Raw genomic sequence first — 8,949 nt, forward strand, 5'->3', positions numbered from 1 at the left:
AGAAACAGGACTCGTAGTCTGTTAGGCCTAAAGGAACTGCAGATGCAGTTTATGGTCCACATATTTTGGTTTGTGATAGAATATAAGCAGAAACACAGAAAGGAAAGAGAAAGAAGGAAGAGGAGAAGAAGAAATGAATAGAAAAAGTGAAACATAAAAGTGAGGAGAAGGAATCAAAGGCATAATAAAATATTCAAAGTTTGAAGGAAGCAAGGAATTAATGAGTCCAAACATTATTTTTTTTTTTTTGCATCCACCCTCCCCACCCCAAGCTTATCTTTTTTTTTTTTTTTTTTTTTTTTTTTTAGCCAGGGTTTCGCTCTTGCCACCCAGGCTGGAGTGCAATGGTGTGGTCTCCACCCACTGAACCTCTGCCTCTTGGGCTCAAATGATTCTCCTGCCTCAGCCTCCTGAGTAGCTGGAATTACAGGCGTGCGCCACCACGCCCGGCTAATTTTTGTATTTTTAGTTGAGACGGGTCTAAGCTTATCTTTTTTTTTTTTTAATTTGAGATGGAGTCTTGCTCTGTCGCCCAGGCTGGAGTGCAGTGGCGCGATCTCGGCTCACTGCAAGCTTCGCCTCCCGGGTTCACGCCATTCTCTGGCCTCAGCCTCCCGAGTAGCTGGGACTACAGGCGCCCACCACCATGCCCAGCTAATTTTTTTGTATTTTTAGTAGGGACGGGGTTTCACCGTGTTAGCCAGGGTGGTCTCGATCTTCTGACCTCGTGGTCCGCCCGCCTCAGACTCCCAAAGTGCTGGGATTACAGGTGTGAGCCACCGCGCCCAGCCAAGCTTATCATTTTTAAAGAGGGAAGGGAAAAACATGTAAGAAGAAGGGATGAGAAAGTAACCCATATTTGTTCTATTTTGTGCCAAGTGCTTTATTTGTTTATTTTTTACTTTTTTTTTTTTTTTTTTTTAGAGGCATGGTTTCAGTCTGTTGCCCAAGGTGGTGTGCAGTGATGTGATCACAGCTCACTGCAGCTCGATTGTTCAAATTTTTATTTTATTTATTTATTTATTTTGAGACAGAGTCTTGCTCTATCGCCCAGGCTGGAGTGCAGTGGCGCGATCTCGGCTCACTGCAACTTCCACCTCCCGGCTTCAAGCGGTTCTCCTGCCTCAGCCTCCCGAGTAGCTAGGATTACAGGGACACACCACCATGCCCGGCTAATTTTTGTATTTTTAGTAGAGATGTGGTTTCGCCATATTAGCCGGGATGGTCTCGATCTCCCGATCTCGTGATCCACCTGCCTCGGTCTCCCAAAGTGCTGGGATTACGGGCACAAGCCGCCGCACCCAGCCGATTGTTCAAATTTTTACTCGATCTTTGCACCCCTATGAGGTGCATATTAGTGTCTCAATTCACCTTTGAGGACACTTAGGAATACAGAAGTTAAATAGTTTGTTGAAGGTTACCGGTCTGTGATGGAACTGAGATCTAAATGCAAGTTTGTCTGATTCCAACACTGTATTGAGAAAGAAGAGAGCCGGGCATGGTGGCTCAGGACTGTAATCCCAGCACTTTGGGAGGCTAAGATGGGCGGATCACTTGAGGCCAGGAGTTCGAGACCAGACCGGCCGACACGGTGAAAGCTCATCGCTACCAAAAAAAAAATAAGAATTAGCGGAGCGTGGTGGCAGACCCCTGTAATCCCTGCTACTCAGGAGGCTAAGGCAGGAGAATTGCTTGAACCCTGCGGGAGGAGAAGGGGATGGAGGCTGCAGTGAGCAAGATCCTGTCTCTGCACCCTGGCCTGGGCAACACAGCAAGACTCCGTCTCAAGAAAAAAAGGAAAGTGAGCCGGACACAGTGGCTTATGCCTGTAATCCCAGCACTTTGGGAGGTCGAGGCAGGTGGATCACTTGAGGTCTTGAGATCAGGAGCCTGAGACCAGCCTGGCCAACATGGTGAAATCCTGTCTCTACTAAAAATACAAAAAAAAAAATTAGCCAGGCGTGGTGGCAGGCGCCTGTAGTCCCAGCTACGCGGAGAGGCTGAGGCAGGAGAATGGCGTGAACCCGGGAGGCGGAGCTTGCAGTGAGCCGAGATTGCGCCACTGCACTCCAGCCTGGGTGACAGAGCGAGACTCTGTCTCAAAAAAACAAAACAAAACAAAACAAAAAAAGCTGGAAAAGCTGACTGACATCCAAAGAGTCAAACATGTAATAAAATATTTATCACTGAGTCAAAAGGTGTCTATTATTGTTCTAGCTCCTGGAGAGGTAGACAAAATCCTTGCCTTCTTGCTACTTGTATTCTTGTGGTAGAACTCAGGCCTTAAATAGTTACAAGGTGATAAATATGAAGAAAAACAAAAACAAGGTAAGGGGGATGGGGAATGCAGGAGACATTTGTTATTGAAGGTCCTTAGGAGGGCCTCCCTGACAAGGTGATAAGGAGTCAGTTGGATGGATTTCTATGGGAATTTCACAAGCAGAGCAAACTACCAGTGCAAAGGCCCCGTGATGGGAACATACTAGATGTGTTTGAGGAGCACCAAGGGGGCCTTGTGGCTGGACCTGATTGAGAAAGGGGAGAGGAGGCAAGGTAGAGAGAGAGCAGGGTGTCCAGATCATGTCTTGTAGGCGACTGTAGGGACTTTGGCTCTTGCTTAGAGTGAGATGGACGGCCAGTGGAGGATTTGAGCAGAGGAGTGACACCATCTGACCCACACGTTTAACATATTAAAATAGCTACATGGGCAGAACCAATTAGACCAATTAGAAGGCCACAGCAATGATGCAGGCAAGAGACAGTGATAACTTAGACCATGATATTAGCGGCAGATGCAAAGAGAAATAGCTGGATTATGTATGTATGTATGTATTTATATTTATTTATTTTTGAGACGGAGTCTCATTCTGTCTCCCAAGCTGGAGTGCAGTGGCGCCATCTCAGCTCACTGCAACCTCTGCTTCACGGGTTCAAGTGATTCTCCTGCCTCAGCCTCCTAAATAGCTGAGACTACAGGTGTGTGCCACCACATCTGGCTAATTTTTGTATTTTTAGTAGAGACGGGGTTTCACTGTGTTGCCCAGGCTTGTCTCAAACTCTTGACCTCAGGTGATCCACCCGCCTCAGCCTCCCAAAGTGCTGGATTACGGGCATGAGCCACTGTACCTGGCCTGGTTTCTGTATTTAACTTAAAGTGAACAGAATTTGCAAATTGATTAGATGTGAGGTATGAGAAGAAAAGCAAGTCAAGAATGACATCATAAGACAGGCACAGCGGCTCACGCACATAATCCCAGCACTTTGGGAGGCCGAGGTGGGTGGCTCTTTTGAACTCAGGAGTTGAAGACCAGCCTGGGCAACATAGCAAGATCCTGTCTCTATTTTAAAATAGGGGGGAATTTTTTGTTTTTTTTGTTTTTTGCTTTTTGTTTTTTTTGAGACAGTCTTGCTCTGTTGCCCAGGCTGGAGTGCAGTGGCATGATCTAGGCTCGCTGCAACCTCCGCCTCCTGGGTTTAAGTGATTCTGCTGCCTCAGCCTCCCGAGTAACTGGGACTGCAGGTGCCCACCACCATGCCCGGCTAACTTTTTGTATTTATTTATTTATTTTTTTTTTGAGACAGAGTCTCACTCTGTCGCCCAGGCTGGAGTGCAGTGGCGCAATCTCGGCTCACTGCAAGCTCCGCCTCCTGGGTTCACGCCATTCTCCTGCCTCAGCCTCCCAAGTAGCTGGGACTATAGGTGCCCGCCACCACCCCTGGCTAATTTTTTTTTTTGTATTTTTGTATTTTTAGTATAGACGGGGTTTCACCATATTGGCCAGGCTGGTATCGAACTCCTGACCCTGTGATCCGCCCACCTCAGCCTCCCAAAGTGCTGGGATTACAGGCGTGAGCCACCAAGCCTGGCTGGAAATTTTGTTTTCTTTTTTTTTTTTTTTTTTGAGATGGAGTCTCGCGCTGTTGCCCAGGCTGGAGTGCAGTGGCACGATCTCGGCTCACTGCAACCTCTGCCTCCCAGGTTGAAGCGATCCTCCTGCCTCAGCCCCCGAGTAGCTGGGATTACAGGCACCTACCACCACCCCCGGCTAATTTTTGTATTTTTAGTAGAGACGGGGTTTTGCTATGTTGGTCATGCTGGTCTCGAACTCCTCACCTCAGGTGATCCACCCACCTCGGCCTCCCAAAGTGCTAGAATTATAGGTGTAAGCCACCGTGCCTGGCCAGAATTTTTTTTTTTTTTTTTTTTTTTTTGAGATGGAGTTTCACTCTTATTGGCCAGGCTGGAGTAAAATGGCATGATCTCGGCTCCCTGCAACCTCCGCCTCCCAGGTTCAAGCAGGTCTCCTGCCTCAGCCTCCCTAGCTGGGATTACAGGCATGTCCGCCTGGCTAATTTTGTATTTTTAGTAGAGACAGGGTTTCAACATGTTGGTCAGGCTGGTCTGGAACTCCTGACAGGTGAGCCACCTGCTTCTGCCTTCCAAAGTGCTGGGATTAGACGCGTGAGCCACTGAGGCCCGCCAAAACATTTTTTATTAAAAAAAAATGACATCGTCAAGGCAAGTAGCACCAGACTTTCAAAGTGCAGATCATATTAATTTTATACAAACTATTCCAGAAAATAGGAAAAGAGAGCACTCCTCAACTTACTCTATGGGGCCAGAATTACTTTGATAACAAAATCAGAAAAGGGCAATAATATAAAGGGAAATTTTACTCCCATCTAATCAGGAGGCTGAGGTGGGAGGATCACTCAAGTCTAGTAATTCAAGTTCAGCCTGCGCAACACAGCAAGACCCTGTCTCAAAAAAAAAAAAGGAAAGAAAAAGAAAGAATGAAAGGAAAATTGCCGGGCACAGTGGCTCACGCTTGTAATCCCAGCACTTTGGGAGGCTGAGGCAGGTGGATCACCCGTCAGGTGTTTGAGACCAGCCTGACCAGCATGTTGAAACTCCATCTCTACTAAAAATATAAAATTAGCCAGGCATGGTGGTGCATGGTCATTCCTGATCACGAGGTCAGGAGTTCGAGACCAGCCTAGCCAATATGATGAAACCCCCCCCCACCATCTCTACTAAAAATGTAAAAATGGCTGGGCGCAGTACATCATGCCTGTAATCCCAACACTTTAGGAGGCCAAGACGGGCTGATCACCTGAGGTCAGGAGTTCGAGACCAGCCTGGCCAACATGGCGAAACCCTGTCTCTACTAAAAATACAAAAACTTAGCCTGGCATGGTGGCACGCACCTGTAATCCAGGTACTTGGGAGGCTGAGGAAGGAGAATCCCTTGAACCCAGGAGGAGGAGGCTGCAGTGAGCTGAGATCACGCCATTGCAATCCAGCCTAGGCAACAAGAGCAAAACTCTGTCTCAAAAAAAAAAAAAAAAAAAAAGAAGAAAAAAATTAGCCGGGTGTGGTGACGGGTGCCTGTAATACTAGCTACTCAAGAGGCTGAGGCAAGAGAATCACTTGAACCTGGGAGGCCGAGGTTGCAGTAAGCCGAGATCGCACCACTGCACTCCAGCTTAGGCAAAAAGAGTGAGACTCCATCTCAAAAAACAAACAAACGGCCAGGAGTGGTGGCTCACACCTGTAATCCCAGCCCTTTGGGAGGCCAAGGCGGGTAGATCACAAGGTCAGGAGATTGAGACCACTCTGGCTAACACGGTGAAACCTCGTCTCTACTAAAAATACAAAAAATTAGCTGGGCGTGATGGTGTGCGCCTGTAGTCTCAGCTACTTGGGAGACTGTGGCAGGAGAATGGCGTGAACCCGGGAGGCGGAGGTTGCAGTGAGCCGAGATCGTGCCACTGCACTCCAGCCTGGGCATGAGACTCTGTCTCAAGAAAAAAAAAAAAACAGGAACAGGTGGGGTGCTGTGGCTCACGCCTGTAATCGCAGCACTGGGAGACTGGGAGGACGAGGTGGGCGGATCACTTGAGGTCAGGGGTTCAAGACCAGCCTGGCCAACAGCGAAACCCTGTCTCTACTAAAAATACAAATAAATTAACTTGAACCTGGGAGGCGGAGATTGCGGTGAGCCAAGATGGCGCCACTGCACTCCAGCGTGGGCGACAGAGTGAGACCCTGTTTCAAACATAAACGAAAAAACGAACACAAAAATTTTCTGACTAGGAGGAGGATAGAGAGTGTTGTTGGTATTTTTAGTGTTGTTGTTTGTTTTTGTTTTTTGGTCTCACTCTGTCATCTAGGCTGAAGTGTGGAGGCATGATCTCGGCTCACTGCAGCCTCAATCTGCCAGGCTCAGGTGATCCTCTCACCTCAGCCTCCCGAGTAGCTGGGACTACAGGTGTGTGCCACCACTTCCAGCTGTTTTTTGTATTTTTTGTAGAGTTGAAGTCTCCCAATTTTGCCTAGGCTGGTCTCAAACTCCTGACCTCATGCAATCCTCCTGCCTTTGTGGCTGACTGCCACAAATACTACTGGAGACCCTCATTACAACAGTTACTACTGTTACTACATGAGACCGTCATTACAACAGTTACTACTGTCACTACTTGAGACCGTCATTACAAGACTGAATGAAGAGACGAAGGGACGAACATACAAATGAAAACTTAAGACAAAAGAAACTGTTTTAAAGGAAGGGTCCAGGGGAAGAAGAAGAGAGCTCCCTGCTTCTGTGAGCAAAGGCGGCCCCTCATTCTTTCGGCCTGTAACGTGCCTTGGCCTCCCAAAGTGCTGGGATTACAGGCGTAAGCCACTGCAACCAACCTGAGAATGATTTTTATTTTTATTTATTTTTATTTTTTTGAGACGGAGTCTCACTCAGTCGCCCAGACTGGAGTGCAGTGGCACGATCGCGGCTCACTGCAAGCTCCACCTCCCGGATTCACGCCATTCTCCTGTCTCAGCCTCCCAAGTAGCTGGGACTACAGGCTCCTGCTGAGAGGTGACAGCATGCCGGCAGTCCTCACAGCCCTCGCTTGCTCTCGGCACCTCCTCTGCCTGGGCTCCCACTTTGGTGGCACTTGAGGAGCCCTTCAGCCCACCGCTGCACTGTAGCAGCCCCTTTCTGGGCTGGCCAAGGCCGGAGCCCACTCCCTCAGCTTGCAGGGAGGTGTGGAGGGACAGGTGCAAGCGGGAACCGGGGCTGCGTGCGGCGCTTGCGGGCCAGCTGGAGTTGCAGGTGGGCGTGGGCTTGGCGGGACCCCCCTCCCGCCCAGAGCAGCCGGCCGGCCCTGCCGGCCCCAGGCAATGAGGGACTTAGCACCCGGGCCAGCGGCTGCGGAGGGTGTACTGGATCCCCCAGCAGTGCCAGCCCACCGGCGCTGCGCTCGATTTCTCACCGGGCCTTAGCTGCCTTCCCGCGGGGCAGGGCTCAGGACCTGCAGCCCGCCATGCCTGAGCCTCCCACCCCTTCCATGGGCTCCTGTGCGGCCCGAGCCTCCGGGATGAGCGCCAGCCCCTGCTCCACGGTGCCCAGTCCCATCGACCACCCAAGGGCTGAGAAGTGCGAGCACACGGCGCGGGACTGGCGGGCAGCTCCACCTGCAGCCCTGGTGCAGGATCCACTGGGTGAAGCCAGCTGGGATCCTGAGTCTGGTGGAGATGTGGAGAACCTTTATGTCTAGCTCAGGGATTGTAAATACACCAATCGGCACCCTGTGTCTAGCTCAGGGTCTGTGAATGCACCAATCAACACTCTGTATCTAGCTGCTCTGGTGGGGCCTTGGAGAACCTTTATGTCTAGCTCAAGGAGTGTAAATACACCAATCGGCACTCTGTATCTAGCTCAAGGTTTGCAAACACACCAATCAGCACCCTGTGTCCAGCTCAGGGTTTGTGAATGCACCAATCGACACTCTGTATCTAGCTGCTCTGGTGGGGCCTTGGAGAACCTTTGTGTCGTGGAGAACTTTTATGTCTAGCTCAGGGATGGTAAACGCACCAATCAGCACCCTGTCAGAACAGACCACTGGGCTCTACCAATCAGCAGGACGTGGGTGGGGCCAGATAAGAGAATAAAAGCAGGCTGCTTCAGCTGATAGTGGCAACTCGCTCGGGTCCTCTTCTGTGGTGTGGAAGCTTTGGTGTTTTGCTCTTTGAAATAAATCTTGCTATTGCTCTCTCTTCCGGTCCAAGCTGCTTCTGTGAGCTGTAACACCCCCCGCGAAGGTCTGCAGCTTCACCCCTGAAGCCAGAGAGACCACGAGCCCACCAGGAGAAACGAACAACTCCAGACACGCTGCCTTAAGAGCGTAACACTCACTGCGAGGGTCTGCAGTTTCACTCCTGAGCCAGCAAAACCACGAACCCACCAGAAGGAAGAAACTCCGAACACATCCGAACATCAGAAGGAATGAACAACTCCAGACGCACCACCTTAAGAGCTGCAACACTCACCGTGAGGGTCTGCAGCTTCATTTTTGAAGTCAGTGAGGCCAAGAACCCACCAATTCCAGACACGCTGCCACCACACCCGGCTAATTTTTTGTGTGTTTAGTGGAGATGGGGTTTCACTGTGTTAGCCAGAATGGTCTTCATTTCCTGACCTCGTGATCTGCCTACCTCCGCCTCCCAAAGTGCTGGGATTACAGAATGATTTTTAAATTCAAGATACAGGTCGGGTGCAGTGGCTCACGCCTGTATTCCTAGCACTCCCAAAGTGCTAAGGCAGGTGCATCACTTGAGGTCAGGTGTTCCAGACCAGCGTGGCCAACATGGCAAACTCTGTCTCTACTAAAAATGCAAAAAGGTTAGCTGGATGTGGTGGCATGTGACTGTAATCCCAGCTACTCGGGAGGCTGAGACAGGAGAATCGCTTGAACCCGGGAGGCAGAGGTTGCAGTGACCTGAGATTGCACCACTGCACTCCAGCCTGAGCGACAGACGAGGCTTCTTCTCAAAAAAAAAAATAAAATAAAATAAAATAAATAAATTCAACATACAAAAAGCATAACCACAAAATAAGTTGACAAATATACCCCTATGAAAATTAAGAACCTCTGATAATTAAAATATGT

The sequence above is a fragment of the Nomascus leucogenys genome, chromosome 23, assembly GCF_006542625.1.
Source record: "Nomascus leucogenys isolate Asia chromosome 23, Asia_NLE_v1, whole genome shotgun sequence".
NCBI classification, from domain to species: Eukaryota; Metazoa; Chordata; class Mammalia; order Primates; family Hylobatidae; genus Nomascus; species Nomascus leucogenys.